The 25,785-nt window shown below is 28.2% G+C and overlaps 1 protein-coding gene across 1 annotated transcript in view; it reads left to right on the forward strand.

The window, feature by feature from the left end:
- The first annotated feature begins 800 nt into the window (after nt 1-800).
- Nucleotides 801-25,785, forward strand: part of LOC123298293 (brain tumor protein) — a 409,721-nt gene continuing 384,736 nt past the window's right edge. The window contains exon 1 of the mRNA XM_044880253.1: nt 801-844. The gene's annotated coding sequence lies outside the window, so the exon portion shown is untranslated. The remainder of the gene's footprint in view (nt 845-25,785) is intronic.

Here is a 25,785-nt window from a genome sequence, read left to right on the forward strand (position 1 = left end):
TACTGGTGCGCATATACTAACCGGTAAACGAAACGCATCATAAGTGAGCCCGCTCTGGTATATTCATTGTGCCGCTGACTGCATAGATAGAACGTTTGTTTAAACGGTATTTTTAATATTATCAAAAAAAAAAAAACGTTGATTCCGTTTGAACTGTCTTCTTGAAAAAAATATTTCGCTTAGAAAATAATAATAATATTATGTCTATATTTATCTACAATTTATGAATAAATTAATTTTCCAAAACAAATGTGTAGTGTTGTTTCTTCTAAATAAAAAATTATGAGTTTAAATTGTTGTTAAAAAAAACAAACAACAACAACAAAAACTTCATGTCTAAATAGATATCAACAAATAAGACCTTCCATCATTAAATCCTAAAAAAAAATTATAAATAAATAAAAAAAAATTATTATTAATTAAGGAACGTTCAGACAACAAAAGAACAAACACATATATTTTAATTAAAAATAACAAATAAATAAAAATAATAATAATAATAATAAACAAAACAAAAGCTATCAACAACATTATTAGTGTTTTGTTTTGCGTGTGTTTATACTGCTCGAGCGTTCACTGTCGCTGAACTGCAAAAAAAAAGTGACAACAAATTTTTTTTTTTTTTTTTCATTTTTTATTTTGAAAGTGAGGTTTAATTTAATTAATTTATTTTTTTTTTGTGAATTTATTATTTTTGTTATAATTTGTGCTACAGTCTCAACGTTTCTGTTTTGTTTTGTTTATTTTTAAGTTTTCTTTTTTTGAATAATTTTTGGAATCCAATTTTTTTCTGGAGCTGTTTTTTATTTTTGATTATTAAATGCTGTATGATTGCATCGTATAGGTAAGTTTTTATCATATTCTAGAATAATCTAAACTTTATACTGGTACCTATCTGTAAAGTTTTTACCCCCTGCGTGATAAAAAAAAAATAGTTTGAAAACTAATGTAATGAATATTAATGGCTTTTGAATGAGTTATTTGCATTATTTATTACCATATTTAACAAGGTGTTATCATTTACTTTATTGATTATAGATAGCAAAATTTAAAGGTTGATTATTAAGTCATTTGGCCATTAATGTGTTATTTCAATTGATTATAAATGATTTGCTTTATTTACAGGATGTGAAAAATATATGAAAATTAATAGAAACAGCTGCTTAGAAAATATTTAAGAATGAAAAGTAACTTAAAAAAAGTTCATATTTCCATAAAGCTCGTGTTGACATTGATATAATGAAGTTTAGCAGTTATATTTACTAAGCTCCTAGAACAATTTTGATAAATAGAGGTACAATAGATTAAACTGATTGCATTACAAAAGCTCCTTAAATCTCAATCTTAAGTAGTGATGACAGTTAGTGAAAATATGACATTTACATTTGTTTCGGTGCATGGTAATGCTTTGAGTTTATTTGGTTCTTAAGATTTTGAAATTGATTCAGAACTTATGAGAATATATCACAAAAAGCTCAAGACAATATATCAAACCAAGAACATATTTTCCAGCAACTGGTACTTACTCGATAATGGGGCTGTTGATAACTTGTTGATTTGTATATAATCACTCGTTGTTACAAAAACTTCAGATAGAGAGATGTTCTTACTTTTAACAATATTATCAGACTCTAGAGATGGGACCTTGGGAAAGGAAAGAAGTTAGAACAGATCAAAATGGTTGCAGTACATAGATCGTCTAATACTTACTGATTGAATAGAATTATCTCAAATGACACTTAATTTTTGTGTGATTTAAACTTCAGCCAAATTAAATCAGTAAAATGTCACCAAGATTTATACAAACGTTTATCAAAACTTAGTAGACTCTTGGGGCACCTTACAGGAGGGAAAGTGCAAAAGATCAATAGGTCAGTTAATTTGTAAGAAGGGAAGAAAATACAATAGGTCTAACTACTTGCAGTGCAAGATCTCGTATGAATTACATTTAGTTTCAATCAGGTGCCTTGGCCATTTCAAACAAATATGTTAATTATATATAAATAATCTTATTTAATCAATACTTTCCCTTTCCGCACTGTTCTCTACCAACTATAGATAAATTATTTATTTAATTGAATTATTTTAATATTACTTCTAAACTGAGTCAGATAAAGATCAATGACATGTTAATTTGTAATTTTGTTATTAAATATTAATATGTGATCGTATAAATAATAATATACAGAGAGAAAGAAGAAGGAAGGGTTATGCTAACATATATGAGAAGTCAAGGTCAGTCACACACATATCCCAGGTATAAATTAATATAATACAACATATAATATACCTCTATAGAATATAATGTAGAATAATGTATGTACAATATGTACCCGCTGAGGACATAGTTCGTACGTAGTAACTACATAGAGTCCACCATTAATAACATCAAATTATAGTACAATGTTTTAGTTTATGTGAAATTATGTCATTATTAAAAATTTGAGTAGTACACAGTGAGTTTGTGAAACAATGAAACAAGAATTGTCGGTATTATGCCACACGATATAGCTTTCTACTTTATTGTCTATGGCCAAGTAAAATGTCAAAATGTTCTTAAATGCATATGTCGCCTTTAATGCGACATAAACCTTGAAGTTTCAAAGACCCGGCCTGGCTACTTTTTTACATAACTCTCAAAGAGTAGGGGTTAGTAACTTCTCTATAGCCTCCTATTTTTAGCTACAGTCAAACAGTGAGTCTAGGCGTAAACGTGACTATTCTTTCAGTGATGGGAGAGTTAATTTCGTAAAGTATCTCTCAGGCATGACACCTTACTTCGTACCATAAGATAAGGCGCCACTCCAAAACAAAAGTTAATAGTGATACAATAAGACCAGCCGAGACTAGTTTGATCTTATAATATAAAATAATAAATACACTTATACACTTGTACTTTAGTCTTACTCATACTCATTAGTCTTAATCCTACCATAACTGACAGTCACTGTCTTTAAAATTTGTTCAGAAATTTGGTCTTGCTCCTACACAAATCCAAGTCCAAACATCACTTGAAATTCCAAGATGTACTATGTAGGACAAAAATATCAAATTTGAAAAAAATAGATTGTAAAAGAAATCCCTAATATAGTCTTGACTTTAATATCAAACTGGAACTCTTCTAATCGCGGCAAGTTTCTTATGTTTACAGCGTGATATCACCGACAGTTACAAAATTAAGGCGGGAGTGATAGATGCACACTATTCCTTTTCTGATAAAAGAAGATTTAAGTAAATGCCACATTTGAGTACTTTATTTTCTCCCTTTTGCTTCGCGGAGAGTTTCAAGTCAATATTAAGTTAGGGGAAATTTAGGATTGAAGTTCATGGATAACATATCAAAAATTCATTCATTTCTAAATTTCCGAACCAAAACTTCAATTGGCCATTCGCAGCCCTTATATTTTTGTTAGCCTCAATCTTGTGAGCGCCACTTCAAAATGCTTTAAGATTAAACGATTATATTAAACGATTTCGTTAATTCAACGTATTTCTTTCAAGTTTTAAGTTTGCAATAAAACATCAAAAAGATCATTTTTCGCGTTAATAAGGTATCTTTTACTTCTATTTTAGAAATTCTTCATTACATAGAAATTTAACACAACCCAATAAACTATACTGATTAAAGAGAAAAGAAAAGTTGAAATAAGAGAAGAAAGGTTCATTATAGGCTTTTATTAAAGAAAATAATTACCAAAAGTAATAAACTGGGCTTTTTTGATAAAAAATATCTTTTTAAAGCATGTCACGTCAATTTATTTAGAGAATTTTACTATCAAATTTTAGTTTATTGATTATTTTAACGTTTTAACACTACCATGGTCAAGGGTATTCAATGTTTTATAATTTATTTAATGAAATGGATATTTATTTCAATTCAAAAAGAAAATGATTTATTGTGTAACATTTGAAGGCCAAAAATGTCACAAATTTTAAAAATTATTACAAATTGTTGATTTAGTAATTTAATGCTAGTTTTTATGTTATTGTTTTTAAGTTACTTTGGAATGAAGCGAAGACACAATCGAGTATTTCTGCTTGTAAGTGGGTCTTAGCAACCAATTCAGGACTATAGGGTAGTGGCCCATAAAAAGTAAAAATTTTTGAAATAAATATTTAAATAGACAAAACTAATGCATGATTAAAACTTGCGAATTCCTTAGAGTCTATAAATTAGTAGTTCGTTTGAAAAACTTTGAACAAAGGTGTAATTGCTAAATAACTTTTAAAGACGTAATTTAAAAAAAAAAAAGAAATTATACAAAATTTAAAAAACTAAACTAACTTCATAAATAATTTGACTTTCCAAATATTCATGAATGAAGAATAAGTTTCGATCGTTTGAAACATCCATTTTAGTTTCCCATTATTATACCATGTATATATGAAATATACATAGTATATTAAGTTCAGTCCCAAGTTTGTAACGCTTAAAAATATTGATGCTACGAACAAAATTTTGGTATAGGTGTTCATAGAATCATCTAATTAGTTCATGTGTAATGTGATAGAGCAATCAACACTGTCTTTGCATGGTATTTCAACAAATAACTCAGTCAATTGTTTATTTTCACTTGTGTTACAATTAATTTTAAGCCAGTTTTTTTATTCTTCTGAACATACGTGTTTACTTAAATACCTCTGTTGAATATTGTACTATTCGAACAACCTTAAATTTTATCGTCCATCATTATTTTTATCAATTAAAAAAAAAAATTAGTTCGATAACAGATGCGGTAGATCACTTCAAACATAAATTGATTGAAGTGCCTCCATACAATTTGATGAAAAAAAACTTGTTTACTTAATTTTGTAGATATCTTGGAAATAATTAAAACACTTTAAAAATGGATTAAATGTTTTTAATATTGTCAATATTTGTTTACAAAAATATTTTCTTAATAAATGGGCGGATTGTTTCAGTTGGTACTTTAAATTTACCGATAAAAATTTGGGTGGCATTCCAAAATCGTTTTCTAAAAGAATTTGTTAAGATGTCTTCAAGTATTACTATTTTATGCCATCACACTTTTAACATCTGAATGTCTTATCAAAAGTCAGACTCCATTAGAACTTTTAAGAGTCTGGCGCTCTTCTCACAAAATTAACTTTTAGCACAAAATCATAAACCTGGTTTTGACTTCGAAATTAATTTTCTATGGTCTAACCAGTTTTACAACATTGATTAAACTTGCCCTTGCACATATTGATGAATGCAAGGCATAGCAAATTAATTTATGTAAGCTTTGTTCTTTAGAAACTCGACAACGCTGAACAAGGGAACTATAAGTCCATTAACCAGTCACCCCTTTTAATTTCGAGAAAAATTTTTAGTGTTTCCATCAGATTAAAAAGCTTTGTATCCGTTATAACTGTTATTCAACTAAACGGCCTGTCCGTAGTCCGATATCTCTACAATTCCAACTTTGAGAATGTCAGACCAAGAACATCCGTTCTGTCATGGGCCAGACAAAATGATTTTGGTATTGTTATGTTTTTATTAAAAATCAAATAGACGTATGTTAATCACCTTTAAGCTGGTGTCGAAATTAACATTTTTCGGTCAGCTTATTTTCTCACATTCAACTATTTTATTAATGACTTTGCTCACTATAATCAGATTACTTACAAATTACGTCTATAAAAGTATTTCGCTAATACAAATTTCAAAAACTGTTGACTGCTATGTTAATGGAATTTATTTGAAATTTTTAATTCTTTTTTCCGAGAAATCTTTTTAAGAAGAATTTTTGAGTTCAATCAGACAATAAAGAATATAATTTCAGTTCAATTATTTACGTAATAAGTGAAATTTAATATAATTGCTAATTGCTACGTCCAATATTACATTTAAAAAAACATAATTATTTTATTAAAAAACAAATATTTCAAAAGAAATTTAATATAGCAGAATAATGGACTAAAAAAACGATTCACCACTGATTATTATTATTATTATTATTATTATTATTATTATAAAAAAGTCAGTTTTTGTGTATTAAAAATAATAAAATTTCGAAAGTACTTAAGAGAGTAAAAATAGCTACATTTATCGTGAATTACAAGACCTTGAAAAATATAATGATTTTTAATATTATATACTTTGTATACGCATACAAAACTGAAATACTGTTCGAGTCGAATGTTCTTTACGTGTTGGGTAAATTAATAAATATAAAATATATTGAATATTATTAGATTATTGCCAAGAATAATTCGCGTTGTTCGTATTTTGGAAATAAACTTAAAAAACATTATTGAAATTTTTATAAATCTAGACGAAGAATATTTAAACCTATTGATTCATGTATTGCAAAAATTTGAATGTTACGGACGATTTAGATAAACTGAAAACAAAGAAATATTCTCTTAAAAATATCTCGGAGCCTTGAGGGAAAGGAAATATATCAAGGTATACTAAGTTTAGTCTCAAGTTTGTAACGCTTAAAAATATTGATGTTATGAACAAAATTTTGATATAGGTGTTCATAAGATCACCTAATTAGTCCGTATCCGGTTGCCTGTCTGTCGGTCTGTTTGTCTGTCTATTTGTCTTTTTGTCTGTCTGTCCGTCTGACAACACGATAACTCAAAAACGAAAATAGATATCAACTTGAAATTGAATTGTAAATGAGCAACCTAGGTCAATTGGGTCTTGGGTTCGTAGGACTCGTCTTGTAAACCGTTTGAGAAAGAACAAAAGTGAAACATTATTTTCGAAAACCGCACTGTTTACCCTCGAGGGTGCAAATAAGATTCGAACATTGTATAGTATGTATTATATGAGAATATCAGTCATGTGTGTGTGGCATGTATGTATGGCTCGCTAATCTCTCTTTACTTGCATGACGTGAAAAAACAAACGATTCCGTAATTAACACTGTCCATACATGGTATTTCCTCAATTAACTCAGTCAATTGTTTGTTTTCACTTGTTTTAATTAAAAATAATTAACGAAAAAAATTTCTATATTTCATCTCTTATAAAAATCTATAAAACTAGAAATGTTTCATGCAAGAAATTGTTTTAAATATTTGTATACTCGCTTTGCTCGCATGAGGGTTCCCTCCTTGCCGTGACTCTTTCCTTCTATTTCCTTGGCTTCGCGTCACAGAAAAAAATATTACAGAAAAAAACTTGTAATTTTCATGGTGAACAAAAAATTGAAAATGAAAATCGTGAAAAAGTGTTTTTTTTGCTAGACCCGAATTATTTTCATAAGTTAAACAATTTTCATAAGTTAAACTTTAGTGGTAATCTGATATTTTCTAAAACTATTGTTAATCACATAGTAATGTTTTTTGTTAAAAATGGAAAGTAAATTTATATCTTAGGGAAAATTTATTGTCATTTGGAGGCTAAAAAAATGTCATTTATATTTCTTTGTCATTAATAATTGGGCTTGGTCATATTGTGTGGGAATTATGTTTTTGTTTAATAAATCGACCGTCCTTGGAATTTTTTTTTAAATTAACATTGAAACGCGAGTGAAAATTTGTTAAACAATACTTTAAAAGACGCGAACGCTATTTGATTAACGATTTTTGTTGTAAAAAAATGTAATTCCATGAATAATTTTCGTATAAAAAATTCAATTTTTTTAATTTAATTGCAATAAGATATAATTAACGCATGATATTTTTAATAACATAATCATTGGCTCCGTAGATAAAAAACAAAGTACATTCTTAAACTTTAAGTTTTTTAAATTAATTTTAAGGAAATAATTTCTAGCTTATCGAACTAAAATTTTTCAATTGAACAAAACGCATTAAATTATACAAATAAAATTGAGTGGTATAAACATAAATAATTCTGTCATTTCATGGTTATTTTAATTTTCAACGATAAATTAAAACAAAACAAATATTTCTCATAATAAATATGTGATCAAAATAATTTTACAATTTTAAGGTGTTAACTCGAAATGCCTACTTAAAAGTTAACAATATATTTACCCAAAATTATCGTTTTTGAATAAAATTAATTTTACAACAGAAAAAATATTTGTTATATTGGGCATATAATTTATTGAAAGTAATATAATTTATATGTCCTCCTCTACAATTATTGTTTTTTAAATTTAGTTTTTATTTTATTTATTTAAAAGATTTTTTTGTCCTTTTTTTTTCCTAAAATTTCATAAATACATTTTTTTTCGCAATTTTGTAACTATCTTCAGGCTATTTGATGTGAATACGAAATGGGATTAAAATCATTATTGAATGCTTCTCAGAAATTAAAAACATTTGAAATGTGTTACAAAAAGTAAGCTATTTTCTTATTTCCTTTTCTTGTTTCCTAAATATATAAGCTTGAAAAAAAAAAACATTTAAGAGATATACTATAAGTTATAACAAATTTATCAATTAGCCAATGGCTTTTGTAAGTCACTTTGTCGATGGATACAGTTTAGGCTGTTTACGAAAGTTTTGCAAAGAAACTGTAATTTATCCATAGAAATGACTTGCTGAATGAACACTGCTCAAAATTATCAAAAAATTTTTACAAAAACTATTGGCAGTTTCATCTCGACATCTTCGGTACTTTTTTTATAAAGATTTTTTTCAATTTCAAAATTAATTCGATTACATTAGTGATGGCATGTAAGATGAGGGCAAAAATAACTAAGAAGTTTATGTTCTAATAGCTCTTAGACTAAAATAAATTAACAGAACTGTTTCATTTCAAATTGTTTATACTGTTTCATTACATTATTATTATTTTAATTTATATTATTTGTCTTGAAAAATATTAATTAAAATCATCATCTTTTACTATATTTTTTAAATGTGTTTGTATGTGCCCTCCCATTAGCGTACTGACGTCATATTTTAATGATTAAAACAAAAAATAATTAGATGAATTAAAATGTAAAATAAATATAACATTCATTTGCTTTTATTTGGTTTAAAAAAAATTGTTTGTATTCTGGTGTTGAACTGACTAAATCTGATTCAGATTTTGTTTCATTTGAAATCACTAAAATGAATTATTAAACTTCTGCTTTTTGCATACTTTTCGAATAACTATCAAAAAAACTGCATACGCATTCTTTATATATTTTCAAGTTCAAGAGCCATACCTGACAAAATATTGTTAACAAAAAATATTATCGACTTTGTTGAGATATCTATCGAAGCGTATCACCGGCAAAATGCTTCGCAAAGAATTTCGAGCGATTGGTTTTGAGTCGGTCTAGTTTTTTTTTTTAAATTTTTTTACAACTTCATTATACTGGAAAGTTATGGACAAAGGATCCAGATCCACCCCACGACTTGCCTACCCTAATATTTATTACTCGCGACTGGAGTAACAAGTCGCAAGTACAATATGATTATCGACAATACTAAGTTTTTCTTACAGCTAGTTTTATGTTATTTCTAATTTCTTCAGCCACTTTATAATAACTTACCAAGAATCCGATTGGCCTTCAACTTTGGTGATTCTATATGAAATGGTTAAGTTTCATATGAAAATTTTCCACATAAAATAGATAACCTACAACTAAATACTAAAACCATTAAGCCAGGTCCGTAACTAGGGCGTCGCAAAGGAGACACTCACTACTGGTGCAAAAGAAATTGAGGCGCAAAACAAAAAGTATGTTTTATACGTAAAACAAAAATTTTCTAAAGAATCATGTTAAAGGCACTCATTAATTTACAATAAGTATTATAAATATCATAATATGTAGATAAAAATACTAAAGAGAACTCTCCGAACTCCGAAATAACTTGATATAAATTTATTAGCATAAAAAAAATAAAAGCTAACTCTCTGAGCCGACAGTAAACCGTGATGTATGGCTTAAGTTGTTAAATGTATGTCTATAAAGCATCTTATATGTTATCGTCATAAGTTAAAAAATTTAATTTTTTTGATAAAACATGAAAATTTGATCCGATCTTATTGGAATGTTTTTTAATATCCACTAATTTTGAGTCATTTTTTTTAGCTGTGATGTCAGTTTTTCGCTAGTTATCTCCCTTTGTGCTTTACTCCGTGACCAGGACTCCTCATTCATGAAACCTATTAGAGCTAGGTTAATTTTGATCACAAATTTGAAAAGTATGACCCAAATTTAGTAGGATTACATACTTGGTTTATCAAAATAGGATAAAATTTGGATGTGATAGAGCAAAATTAAATTTATTGGATTTTGATGACATCTTAAAGTTAAAAAATTCAATTTTTTTGATAACATAGGCAAATTTGATCCGATCTTATTGGAATTTTTTTTGAAACCCACTAATTTTGGGTCATTCTTTTCAGCTGCGATATCAGTTTTTCGCTAGCTATCATTAATGTGCTTTATTCCGGTAACTGAGCTCCACATTCCTGAAACCTGTTAGAGCTGGGTTAATTTTGATCACAAATTTGAAATGTATGACCCAGATTAAGTAGGATTACATACTTGGTTTATCAAAATTGGATAAAATTTGAATGTGATAGAACAACATTAAATTTTTTGGATTCTGATGACGTAATAAAGTTAAAAAATTCAATGTTTTTGGTAACACATGCAAATTTGGTCCGGTCTTATTGGAATTTTTGTTGAAATCCACTAATTTTGGGTCGTTCTTTTCAGCTCTGATGTTAATTTTTTGTTAACTATCACTGTCCTTAATTGAGAAATCAGAACTCCACATTCTTGAAACTTGTTAGAGCTAGGTTAATTTCGAAACCAAATTTTAAAATATTTACAAATTAAATATACAGACTTTTTAAGGTAAAATGACACAATAATGACTACTCTCCCAAATTTTTCCTTTAGTTTTATGTTAAATACTATCAGGATACGATTCATCAAAATCTGATATACCGATCCCGATATATATATATGTGCAACCTAAATACTTGCCACCAGTGCTACGTTCCCTCGTTACGGTCCTGCAGCTTACCTTTATGGCACATTATGCTATTTATATTTGAAATTGACTTTGCATATGAATATTATGTTTGTCCAATTTGAACCAAGAGCAAGCATATAATAATACGGCCCAGTGAATACTGAACAACTGAAATGAAATAAATACAATATAAATTTTTGTTGTGTCGTAATATCCTTCCTTTCGGAGGACTCCTAAACGTACGGTACATACATGGTAAATACACCACACATATTCATTTGTGTTTGTGACCAGCTGTGTGTAACAACACATCCTGTTAACAATATTGTAGTGTTAACAACATAAAGTACTTTTAAAATACAAAATTAGAATAATTTTTAATGAAAATGAATCACAGAATTGTTTTAATTATATAAATATTTGCAAATGTGTATTCTACTTTTCTAAGTTTAAATTAACTTTATGGTTGTTTATAGTTTAAGGCCATTCGATCATAATGTTGCCATTTGCCTATCAAACATATTGAAATAGGGTTTTCTACTGTGTTTAAAAAAGTACTTATGAAAGAAATAATAAATGTTGATTTGAAATATAAAATGCCACAAAAAAAAATATATTTCGGCAAAATCAACAATAATAATAATAATTAATTTAATAATAAGTAATATTGGTAAAAACAACAGTCGTGTATGTAATTAATATATGTATGTATAAATAAAGTTGATGGTAACATAACATACAGTTACTATGAAAATTTGTAACTAATGCATATTATTTTTGCCTATATGATGTCACATCATGGCGGCTCGTGTTTTCAGTCAGTATAATAAAACAAATGTGCCTTCATGACTCAAAATATTTTAGTATATTTCTATACATTTCTATACACCGAAATTTCCCAATTTTTTTGAAACTAAAGAAAACATTGGATTCTTTTTTAAACATTTCCGAATTTTGTTAAGGAGTCAGATAGATTTTACTAAGCGATTGTACATTCCGGACACTTACTGGCAATTGAATAATCAATAAGCATAGGAACAAAATCAATTTTTTAAGGAACGATTTCTGCAGTTTTAGTTATGAAAAGGAGGAACTGGAATACACAATCTGTGTGAATGAGAAAGTCTCTCTCTTATGCGACACCACCAATTAAGAAAATTCGGAAGTCTTGATAAGAACTATAGGGAAAAATTAAATCCCCATAAAAATTTTCTTTATAAGAATTTCAAATAATAAAAATAAAATTATCGATAAATTTATAAAATCGTTCCAAAATCAACTTCAATAAAATCGAGACGTAAGGAACTTACTATATTTGTGTGTTCTCGTTTCCAATCTATTAAGTAAGTATTAAAACGTATACTCACATATTAAAAAATACTTAAGTTTAAAAATAGCCATTTTATTGCGTTCTCAAAGTGTATTTAATCATTTGTAATGTGGTACACTTAACTCATGAGTTTAACAGAAATTATATGTAGATACTTTTTTTTAAATATTATAATTTATTTATTGGGAGTATTATGTATATTTTTTCTTTATTTTGTCATTTTACTCTAGCTATGCCTTGTGTTAGGCCGAGCAATTTCAACAGAAATTCCAGAATAAAGTCTGCCTTTTAAAACTAGAGACAGTTCTCAACAAAATCTTTGCCAATCGCAGATGTAACATATTCTAGAGCGACAAAAACGGCTCTTCCATTCGAAAATTGTATTCCATCGATTCTTGTCGAAATTCGTTTACGGAATTTCATAGACCTCTGCAGTATTTATGAGCTATGACTGCAAAAAAATTCGCCTTGTTGATTAAGAAATATCTCTATTTTGATTTTTGCGTATTCAAAAGGCAAACTGTTATCTTATCATTCCATTATTTTTATTAAATGTCTCCGTAAAAAACCGTTTTAAAACATAAAATAATACTTTGTTTTGAAAATAGTTCTTAAAGCCTTGTATTGATTGATCCCAAAATAAAGATATTTTGAATATTTAATGCGAATATTATAATTTCTTCCATGAAGTAAACCGCCCGTCTGTAATAAATTATTTTATCTCTGAAACATATCCTATGGTTTGTTCAGACAGACGTCGTCGCATTTCTTAAATACGATCCATTTTATTATTCAAAATTAAATATGCATGGTCTAGAATTATTGGACATATAATAAATAATTTAATTAACATAAATTTATAATGTAAATTATATGCTTTTAAAATTCATTAATATACAGGGTGTAATAAAATCGGGGTGTGTTATGCCTAGAGAGAAACACAATTGATTAAAAATGCATGATCATACATCTTATCTTATAACTTTATAACTTTTTGCCAAAGTGTATAGGATGTCTGGTCGATTCACACGTCGAAAAAACCACACAGTAAGGAAAAATTACTGGATTGAAGTATCTGCGTAAGAAAATTAGTATTTTTATTGCTTAAAAGTTAAAGCATATTTTCTTGCAATAAGTAATGTGTTTTACTATCCATAAATTTATTTTCTTTCTCATCTTGTTTTTAATCAACTATCGTCAAAACTCTTGTCAATTTCGATTGGAAAATGTTTTCCCAGCAATACTGCAGTGGATTTGTTGAATAAAGTGGTTGTATATTTTAACACAGATTATATCTCAACCCTGATACATTCTGTACTTATAATAGAACGAAAATAATTATAATCAACATTTATGGCTTTTTTTCCAATTCCATTCCGAAATGTTTTTTTTTTAATAAATAAGTATTCATTTTGTCACCTATTTTTTTTTTTTTTTTTGAATAAATAAATAATTTATATTTGAGAAAATTAATCAATTTATAAACTACAATCACAGTATTTCATTAAATTATGTATTTTGAAAATTTAATTTGATGACTATATTTTAATTTTATACGCGTTTATACGCGTCTTATCTCAATTTTAAATATTTGAATTATATTAAGTAAGCTTAAATGACTCGATCGGCCCCATAGACCACTAGTAGAAATTCGTTACAGTTTGAAATACATCGTTTCCTGGAAATCACACTCAAAGCTGTGTAGAAAACGGTTCATGAAAATGCATATGACTCTTTTTCTATGTTGGAATTTTTCATAAAATTTCAAGAGAGTATTTCTGTGACAACCAGTCGCCCTATTAGCTCAGTTGGTTAAGGCGTAACCAATTCCGTCCGCGGTATGCTTAGCGGTATCAGTGGAAAAATGGTAAAACACATATATGGTATCACAATGGTCTCTATAGCCTAAATATGTCCTTTGTGGACACCTAATATAACCTAACCTAACCTAACCTATGATACCAATAGACATTTTTATGTAACAAAAAATCAATTTTTTCAAAAATTTTCAATGAGGAAATCTTTCTAAGACTCGACTGAGTTAAACTAACTAAATGTAGATATAAACAATAAAACCAAGGTACAAAGCAACAGAAAAGTATCAGAAATCTCTGCATTAAAATTAATTAATGCATCCCGATTAATAAAAGTAAAATCAGTTAAACAATCCTAAATAATTATGATTAATTTTGAAATATTATTTACAAAATTAAAATATTTATAATAATAATTGTGTTGAGTTGATAAAATAAAATAATTATAGTTTATTGCAATAAAATTATGTCAATATAAGAATGACCATATTTATTATTTTAAATAGGAAGAGTATTAAATTCCATTGACATGAAACAAACATTATTTAATTAATATCCGTGACATTCAAGTTGAATTATAAAGAATTGTCGCGTACACTTCGTACTTGTATTTATTCAAATAGGATGGCAATCACAAGTGTTATTTATTGTGTATGTAAATTGAATGTACTGAGAATAAATTTATTGAATATTTGCAAATTTTTAATTTTAATTTCACAGAAATTTATTATTCCTTCGTTCATGTATAATTTAATTCTCAATTTAAAGATCGCATCAAACACAAAAATTTCTCTAAAAGAAGGCATGTTTCATTATTTACAAGTCAAATTTACAACATTTTAAAAACTCCCGACAAATTTTTTGGTTACGGAATCCTAAACTCGTACTTGAGATATATATAAGAACACTCTCTATTAAATTAACTTTTCCTTCAATCATTTAGAAGATCGTCGCGTTTTTTATGGGTGCGGAACCCTAAATCCGGACTTTAAACATAGCTAAGAACTCTCCTCCTTAAATTACCTTTCATTGGAATACAAAAAAATAAAAATAGGTTCATCCGTTTAAGCGCTACGATGCCAAAGACAGACACACACACATATCGGTCAAACTTATAAAACCCTTTTTCTTAGCTCGGGGGCTAAGTTTAGAAATATTTTGAAGTTTTCTATAGTTCTTTATGGTTTCGATGGTTAGAAATGCGGTTCCCCAGTTTTTTGATAGCTCATTACGACTTTAGCAATTAGAGATGAAAGTCTATTTGGTCTACTTTCGTACGTAATAAAATGGTGAACCGATTTTAAAGAAACATATATGGGATCATTTCGAAAGGATGCGTTTTCAAGCAAATTTTTCAAAATCGGTTAACAACTGGGGGAAAAAACGGCCAACATAATTACTTTACATTTAAAAAGATCATGCAGTTGAACTTCTCCGTTTTTATGAAATCGGTTCCAGTAAAATAAACTTACTAATTTACAATGTATGCAAAATATAGATATTCCTCCTCTTGATTGGCTTTGAACACGAATAACTTTTTTTCTATCAATTGTAGCGTGTACTTTGACCAAGATCAAAACCAATTTGAATGAATAGAACGCAACATATGGACAAAAACGCATAAAAAGTCATTTTCAATGATGGCGGCGAAAGAGTTAATTTCCTAAATACGTAAAATCATATTTAATGGAGACTTTAATTTATGGAAACCTTAACAACCCCCCTGTTGAATGAATGAAGAAAAAAATCTAGTGTCAAAACTTTTGGGACATTCCACTACGATTTATGTAAGTGCACTGGACATCAAAAGTCACATTCGAGTATTATAATTAAAAATTTTTTTTACCATCATTTTTATAGCCATGAATTTGACTTCTTCATCCGCCCACATTATAAAATAGTACATTTTATTGATTAAATTAATTAAAATATTACTTAATTTGACTTAATGTTTTTTTTAATTAACTAAGAAAACATAAAAATAATAAAATTTAATATATTATATTCGTAAAAAATAAAGAAAAAAAAATGTTTATTTAAAAGTTGAATGAACGGGTAGAATTGTGATGTTGTTTGTTTGCTATTTTGTTTGTTATTATTATATAGTAAGTATATGGTTTGTTATTGTTAATGGCTGTCGTACGATTATTGTAAAAATAAAACGTATTACGTATTGTTTTAAAAAGCGACCGTAAAGCTTGCTCCTTCAAAGGATTATTATGAGACGAGGAATAAGATTTAATTTTTCTGGTACTCGATTAATAAAACTTATGAGAAAAAAGATTAAAAACCCATAAAAAAACTAGGAATACTTCCAGACGAAAGACGAAAATTTTCTATAAATATTCGATTTTTGATTTTTGAGTTTTATAATAAGTTTTGGAAAAGATCTTAAGACTACTATCTTAATTAATATTGCGAAAAAATTATTCTTGAATATTTATAAAAAAAAACAAATAATAATAATAATCAAATGAAAACAATCAATTGACAGAGTGAATTGTTGAAATATCCTGATGTATAGAATGTGTTGAATATCAGTGCTTGCATTATTTTTTTTTATAAATTAGAAGAGTTTAAAAAACCAACACAATTATGACAGCTTTTCGGTCGCTATTTATTTGGTTTTCAAAAATTTCGAAAGTATTTTCTAGAGTTTTGTCCCGTTTTTCGAGAATGTTTCACAAAACCTCTAGTTGAAGCTACATGCAATTTTTCAACTGTCTATCTTTTATAGTTTCGGAGAAAATGGACACCAAACGGATAAACAGTGACGTTTTTCGAAGAAACGTTTCAAACAAAAGTTGTTTTCTTTTATAAGGAGCATTTTTTACATTTAAACTTTTGTTCTATATCTAATGATTTACAAGATGGGTCCTACGGATCCAGGACTCAATTGATGTTGCTCATTTACGAACTTAGCCTTCATATCTCTTTTGTGTCCACAGACAGACTGGCAGATGGACGGACAGTCGGAAATGGACTAAATAGATGATTTTATGAATACCTTTACCAAAATTTTGTTCTAAGCATCAATATTTTAAGGCGTTACAAACTTGGGACTAAACTTAATATTCCTAGTAATTTCTTTGCTTGCGACTTCTTTTGTCTTTAGGGGAACAGTCCGGGAAAGAACAGTATTCATTTTAATAGTCTTCCAGTTGTGGCCAACTTCACGGTTCTATTTTGAAACAGTATGTATGTGTGCTATGATTTTATTGCTGCATTCATTAATTGATTTTATTAACTATTCGAAGCACTAGTAAATTTTAAGCGTTTTTAAATAGATTTTATGTTTTCGAAAAGCAATTGCCAATTACATCGATTATTGTTTCACAGTAGAATAATTATTTATTTTCTGGTAGATTTATTCAAGCTACATTGCAAATTATGGTTACTTTCAAAGTCTTTTCTTTCGATAGTAGGATTTGGTAATAACAGGCTTAGAAAAAGAATCAGTATGTACGAACTCGGTTTTTTATTGTTCCTAGTGTGATTTTTATCGGATTTACCACATATAGTACAGTTAATGATGTTACAAATAGAATGAAAATATTTCAAAGGAAAATGAAAGAAACTCACATTTTGTTTAAGCCTCATGGAATGTGTATCTTAATTGTCAAATATCATTAGGAACGCCTGAGTTAGTGGCTCAAATGTTTCTATTTGTTAATAAACAGTTAATGTTATAGTTGACATTCAAAAATAGGCAACTTGGATTACATATACGTTAAACATGTATAATAGTTTTCGATTATTTGACAAACACTTAATATTTACGCCATACAAGTTGCGTTATTACTAATTTTTTAAGCGAACTTTAACATTTATCGTTCCATTTAAGAAACTCATTCCATGAGGTTTTAGCAAAATAATTCTTTGTCGAAAGACTGCAGTGTTCTTTCATTTTCAAGAAAATCACTCCAAAAAATTTATTAGAAAGCAAATATACGTTTTATTTAAAACACACTTACTATATATATCAGGAGATTTTCATCATTTTCCGTATCAGGAGATTTATCAAGAGATTTTCAGCTTTAACCGTTGATAAAAATGATCCTGTCTTTATGATCGTCTACAGTGTTGTTTCTTATAACTAACAAAACCTTACCAATATGGCCAGTGGGTTTATAACCGAAGTAATGAAATGTGGTACACCATGAAATAATGTTGGTATATTAACATTCTAATTTAAATACCTTTACCTAGAAAAGTTTTTACCTGTATAATGTATAATATGTAGGTATATACAGTTTATCTTGAGTTATTAACGTTTCATTATAGAAATTCTAATAAACGTTCATTATTGTTGTTAAGTTGAATGCGTATTATATTATGTAGGAAAATAAATATCAGTACTGTATTGTTAGCATAATATATGTTTATTTATATTATGTTTTTTTAGTACAGGATGGAAAATATACATTCAATACTGTTTTCGATCTATACTTGTAAATTTTATTTTATTTATAATCAGAAATCAAAAACAAACCCATGTTCGTAGTTCATATCTGTGCGACTCTTCCACTCATAACTTCGCAGATTATAAAAATACCTTTACAATTGCTTAAAGGACTTCAATTTTAGTATTGAAATAGAGTTTTATAACGTAAAATTTTTTAAAATCTGTTACAAATTCATAAAATCGATTATCGTTAATACTTCTGTGAATACAGAGAAAATTATTGTTAAAGTGATTTTTTACAAATTCACCATTAAATTATTAAAATTTTCAGTTTCTTAATATTTTTACGCACCGCTTTAAGAAATCTTTTTCTTGATGGTTTTACGCAACGATTGGCGAAAATATGTGATCGTTATCAATTTTGAATCAATGAAAAAATGTGTCCGAATTACTACATTATCCAGACCTTATAACGTAAAGGTATTTCAAAAATTTCGATTCAGATTTTCGGACCGAATACAAGAAATTGCTTATACCGGGAAGTTAATAAAGAAAAGTTGCGATGAATCAAACACATTTTTTCAAAGTTTCATAAAGAGACGTAACAAAATTGATAAAAATTGAAAACTTTAAGGGGGTACTTAAATCAAAAAAAAAATTTAAGAGAGTACTTAAATCAAAAGAAAAACTTTCCCAAAACAAATTAAACTAAAAAGTAAAAAAACAACGATAATATAATGTAGTTAAAATTATTATTTTTGGAGTCGGTGTCAGCCAAGTTAACAACTCTCACAGAACAGTTTGCTTCATAATCTTTGCTGACACCGACTCCAAAAATAATAATAATTGTAACTACATTATATTATCGTTATTTTTTTACTTTTTAGTGCATATTAATTTGCTTTGGAAAAGCTTTTCTTTTATTAACTTGTTAGATTATTGAGATTCCTTGGTGGTAATTTCGTACCTGGATGTTCCCGTAAAATGATATTCCTACATGTGACGGGATCCAGGCAAAAAACAATTCTTTTTTACTGATAAAGCATTCGAAGAGATGTTATTGTATATCGGTTAGTACGGTTTTTATAATGCCTCTATCGTAGATTGGGAGTCGCTAAGAATAATAACTTTATTGTGTACAGAATTGTAAAATCTTTGGACTGCCTTCGCTATAGTAATTGAACAATATTGTTAATACAGTGTAAGACTGTTGTCGTAGTTCCAGTTTAAGCCAACGGATGTCGCAGGAAAAAATGATTTTTCCAATATAAGAGAACATTCTGTATATGATTTATACATGTAGATAGATTTTAGTGCATGTTTGTGTGTGTATTTAAACAATTGCTTGATAAGGCAACGACCCGTCCCTCAATGCAAACACATTCATATTAGTATTGTAAATGTGTATTTTAACACAAGAAAAATATTTACAGAGAAGCTAGCTTACATATACATAATACATTATACGTATTTTACGGTGATAGTATGTATATATATATACCTTATTATATTAATAGGTATAACACACCTGGATAAGTTTAGCACCCGCTTTTTATGAAAATAAAAAATGTAGGTTGTATTTATCAGTATCAAATCCTTGTTTGCATTATTTGTAATGTCTATCTTAAAACAACAAAGCAATTAGTAATGAATACCGATACGCAGATAAAACTTGATACAAGCATTACGCACTGTTTTTTATGATATCTGTTACAGTTCCTGTTAGATAGTTGCTTGTTAGGTAGTATATTCCGAATGATTGCTACTTTTGCGGTTTATAATATCTTGTACACACTGCAAATTTTCATTTTCGCAAAACGATGGTTTTGACTAAAACTACAGTAAATAAAGACCTGAAAATAATTTCTACTTAAAAATATACTTAATGGCTGAAATTTTAAAGGATTTTTAGGGATACTTAAACCGAATTTTAGTATTCGTGTCGGGGGTGAATATACAAACTCCTATATTGATAGGAGGTTGTATCTATCTATTTATCCCTGGAGCACGATCAAATTGGCACTCCTGTGCCATTTTAGAGAATAATTTTTAAGCAATGTTTCCTAGTTGGAGGGCCAGCTGCATAGAAGTATTTTTTCTATATTATTTTTTGTAATGAATGCTTAAATCAATTTTTTTAACTGTTGCATATAACCATAAAACGTTATTAATATATATTTTTCTTTCGTGGAATAAACTTGCTTTTAAGTTAAGCAATTCATTGTGTCCTTTGTTACTGACTCTTCCGGAATGCAGGAATATTTTTACAGTAAAAAATTGTAGGTTGCTTTTTTCTCAGATAATTTCAGTTTTTGTTTTGCTCATTTTCTTCATTATACTTAACTACTAAAACAAACTAAAAGAGGCCAATCTTGAAAATTTTAAAGGGAATTTTTGAGTTTCTAAGTGAAATTTAATTTGATTCAAATATAATTTTGCTTAATCCAATTTCTTTTTAAACAGAATTAAACAGTTGAACCAGTTTAATTGTGCCCTTTTTCAAAGTTTGATATCTGTAAGTAGACTCATACAATGAAATTCGGGAAATTTTTGTTTTTCATTGAACATTTTTTTAAATGAAAACATTTTTTCATTTATTTCTCTTTAAAGTTTTAACAAAAAAAAAAAAGGTTGTTCTGTTTATTTTTTTGTGTCGTTTAGTTTTTTACAATTTTCAAAGAGAAAAAGCTTTTTATATCAAACGATAATAAAAGCATAATAGACTTTCGTCAATCGGCTATCATTATTTAAAATCTTTCATGATTATTTTCTTTATGAGATTTGTTTTAAAATTACTTATTAACAATATGGTTTCGGTTCTACCACGTAAGATAACACAAACTATCCATTTATGAGCTTCTAAATTTCTCTGATTTCTTACAGTCTTAAATCTTTGTTTTCTTGGGTTTTTTATTAAAGTAATCAGCGGTTAATTAAACATGTCTTATTTTAATAGAAATACAAGGTATAATGGTGCATTCATTCTATAGCAGCAGAATAGGGTTTTTGTTTATAAGGTATTTGAAACAAAATAAATTGGCACAGTACATAGTCAGTGTGGTACTGAAGTCGTGTGAGTGCGACCCCTGTAGTTTACACGACTAATTTCCCAGAGGGACAAAAACATTAAGAAAAAGGTCTTCTTAGCCTCCATAGATTATTCGACGAACATGTACTGCAGCTTATCCTGGAACGATCATTATCTCCATAGATAAGTGATGTGTTTTATCCACTTTTCCAGTTTTTTTTATTACCATTAAAAAACGGCTCAATTAATTCTGCTGAAAACTTTCAGTTCTTAACTATTTACGTCGTAAATAGATAACGCGTCGAAAAAGCCCAGTCACGTGTTAATGGCATAACTGGTTCGTGAGATAATTAAGGCGAAAGAATTCGAATGAACATACGAACATTCGCACATACTAACATTCGTAGACTCACAGACATCCTCTGGGAAGTTAATAAATTCCACAAATACCTTCGAATTTATGGTATGCTTCAATGTTTTAGCGCTATCAAAACTTCGCACGTAGTGTATATATTGTCGGAAAGCTTTTAAATATTTGAGTTGATTCATTTTATTTCTGTTACTTCAAATCAAATTTTTCTGTTACTTCCTTATCATTCACAATCTCAACCTACACATTATCAATAATATTTGACGCCTTAAAGGTCAGCCAATAAATATTAGTTTCATTCTTCAGCACAACGAAAGAAGTGAATCTTTATCAAATATTTTTTTATCGCCTATCAACTTACTTTCTAATAAATATTAAAATATTTTTTCATTTATTTAAATTATTTATTCAAAAAACTGTTTTTTCTTTTATATTCATATTTTTTGTGTTCAAGAAAAATATTTATTTTTCAATTATTTAATATTCCTTTTGTGAATATTTACACAATCATTGTCATTCATACAAATTATATGACTCGGTAATAATAATATTTGTTGCTTTTCATACATAAATATTTGTGTTTTTTCCTTTTTTAGAAAGGATTCTTATACGTGAAAATGTTTTTATATGGACTCTTATTTTTATTCTATTTTTATTATTCCTTGAATTTAATGTCAGGGTAAATAGTATATTTTTTATATTCGAATCATTCTATAACTAAAATCGATTCGATTTAGTACGAACTCTCATACTGATGATATAAATAAAACTCCGACAATTAAAGAATCACACTCTTAAAAGTATGAAAACAAGAAAATATGTTCATCTAAAATATTATGATAAGTCAAATCGCCATTACAGTCGGGAGACCGTCATGACGATTGGCTTGTCTATCATAACTTTATATCCTCTAAAGGGTGCTATATTCAATTAAAGGTGGCCAGAATATAACCAGCGGGCTATCAAGACGCTTCTAACGAGACCTCATTTGTAAATTTACGATAAGTAGTGTAGAAGCTAGGTCCGAACAGATGAATATACATACATATTGGTCAAACATATAACCATCGCCATTGTATAGCCGGGATAAAAAAAATTTAAATAAATGATGCAACAAACAAACAACCTGGGGATTTTCCCAAATATAACGGGTAACAGCTGCAACGAGTCCTCTAAATTGGAAGAGTTACAAATTGTGAGCTGTCGTACTAGTTAACGTTCCAACACCTTAACCATATCATGAGAGTTACTGTCAATGCGACTAGATCAGCACATGGCATGCGAATAAAAAGCGTGCAAATATGCCAGAACAGATATTACGCACTGTGTAAACACCACGGCGTTAGATTTTAAAACATTGACAGACTTGGGTGCCTAATTTTCTAAACTGAAAATTTTATCGTACGTGAAATTTTGCCAATTTTTTTTGCCTAACTCATAGTATCCATCTTTATGTAATTTCATGCCCTTTTTACAATCCCTTGGCGACTTGTAACCATCATTCGTTTTGTTTTCGATGACTTGGCTCTATCGTAGACTTCATTCAGTAAACAAAGCAGAGCCACGTAAAATTCTGAGAAATTTCCCTTTATTTGAGTATGTCTACAAGTTCACTCACGGAGTGCTGGTAATTCATAAAACTTATTAAAAAAGGAAGCTTTCAAATCATTCTATGATAAAATAAAATGTTAAATTTATTTTTGAATTATTTATATGAGTGTAATTTTCCAGAATATTTTTCAAGGATATTCCACTATATTTCAAAATTTATCAAAAAAATCTTCAATGTCAAACCAATTAAACTTCAGGTAGGTACCTACTACCTAAAGTAATCAAATAATAGTTCAAAAAACCGATTGTAATTATATAATCGTAAAATGATTTATCCTCTAAAAAGATACGTATCTATATTTTTCTATTGTTCAACATTGAATTTTTGGAATGGAAGATGAATAAACTTTTAAACAAACAAAAAAAAAATTATAATAAAATTGCGAAATGCGTCATCAAAAAACATTAAAATAAAACAATATCATGAAGGACATTTGTGTAGTACAAGTGTGTAATGTCAAAATTCGTAAATGACCATGAATATTATAATTATTTAGCATTGAAAACGTGTAACAACCGGAAATTATTATCATTTTTATTATTTTATAATTCACGTTTAACTATTTCTGAAGTGTTTTCTTTTTTATAACGTATGGAAGAAAAATTCGTTACAATTATAAGGGTTTTTATACCATGTATATATGAAATATACATAGTATATTAAGTTTAGTCCAAAGTTTGTAACGCTTGAAAATATTGATGCTACGAACAAAATTTTGGTATAGGTGTTTATAAAATCACCTAATTAGCCCATTTTCGGTTGTCCGTTCGTCCGTCCGCCCCTCTGTCAACACGATAACTCAAAAACGAAAAATGGTATTAAGCTGAAGGTCGAGTTCGTATATGAGCAACATAGGTCAATTGAGTCTTGTAAACCGTTAGAGATAGACCAAAAGTTTAATTGTAAAAAATGTTCCTTATCAAAAAATAAACAACTTTTGCTTGAAACATTTTTTTGTAAACATCACTGTTTACTCACGAGGGCACACATTAGATGCAAATTTTATACAAATTTTATATGGGATTATCAGTTATATATGTGTGACATGTAATCAACAGTGTCTATACATGGTATTTCAAAAATTAACTCAGTCAATTGTAAAAAAGAGGAGGTTCTTAATTCGACTGTATTTTTTCCTTTATCTTTGTTACCTCAAAACTGGGTGATCCGACTCTTTTCTATTTAAATGTTGGTGCTTCCCGTGTGGTCCCATTTTAATTTGGTCCACTTCGGACAATGACATCCAAGAGAAAACCATATAAGTCTTAAATTTTCATTAAGTATGTGAGCGACAAATGGACGAATGACTCAATATCACGCCAACCGATTTCGATGTTCTTTTTTTAGTGGCAAATTAGTTTTTTTAGTATTTTTATACCATGTATATATGAAACATATTAAGGAATACTAAGTTTAGCCCTGAGTTTGTAACGCTTAAAAATAATGATGCTACGAAGAAAAAATTGATAAGGTGTTCATATAGTCCATTTCCGTTTGTCCGTACGAATGTCTGTCTTTGATCACTGTAACTCAATAACGAAAGGAAATATCTTGTTGAAATGTTCTGCAACCTCACCACTGTTCAGCCGTGAGGGCGAAAATTAGGTTAGACCATTATATATTACGTTTTATATGGGAATATCTGTTATGTGTGTACAACACCACAGTCGTGTTATATAAACACAATTGTGGATATCTAAGCGTGACCAGTCTATACTTGGTATTTCGACAATTAAGTCAATCAATTATCTGTTTTCACTTGTTTTATAAAAATTTGTTCTCTTCAAATTGAGTATCGAGTTTTAAATGGATATAATTCTTTTGGACTCGGGCTTAATAAGTATTGTTTTCGGTCGAAAAATCAGTTTTACCATCGAACAGCGTGTGTAAAATAGTTAAAACTTTATCAAGTATCGTATTCGTTTAATCTTCTAAATAAAGACATGTTACATTCATCATTAATTTAAATAGCATGTCAAATTTAGACACAAAACGATACCCCCAAAAGAATTTTCCATATTAATTTAAGTACATAGAAACATAGAACGTTTAGATATTTTCGTTAATTACAATTGGGATTCAATTAATAATATACACACAGACAGAAATATTTCTAGAACAATTAACACAATTACTAGTTAATTTTAAATACTTAGTAACTATTATATGTACATAACTAAACTAACTATAATATAATGTATGGTACGTATGTTATATTATATACATAGTTGCTATAATTTGTTTGTTGTGTGTGAATTTAAAGTAACAAGCTATTTTATTTAAATGTTTGTGTCCTTGGTTTTCTCAATGGGTTTGAATACAGTATATAATTATGTTTATGAGGGTAATTTTCACAGATGGTTTACTTAAAA

Source organism: Chrysoperla carnea, chromosome 4 (genome assembly GCF_905475395.1).
Source record: "Chrysoperla carnea chromosome 4, inChrCarn1.1, whole genome shotgun sequence".
In the NCBI taxonomy this organism is placed as follows: domain Eukaryota; kingdom Metazoa; phylum Arthropoda; class Insecta; order Neuroptera; family Chrysopidae; genus Chrysoperla; species Chrysoperla carnea.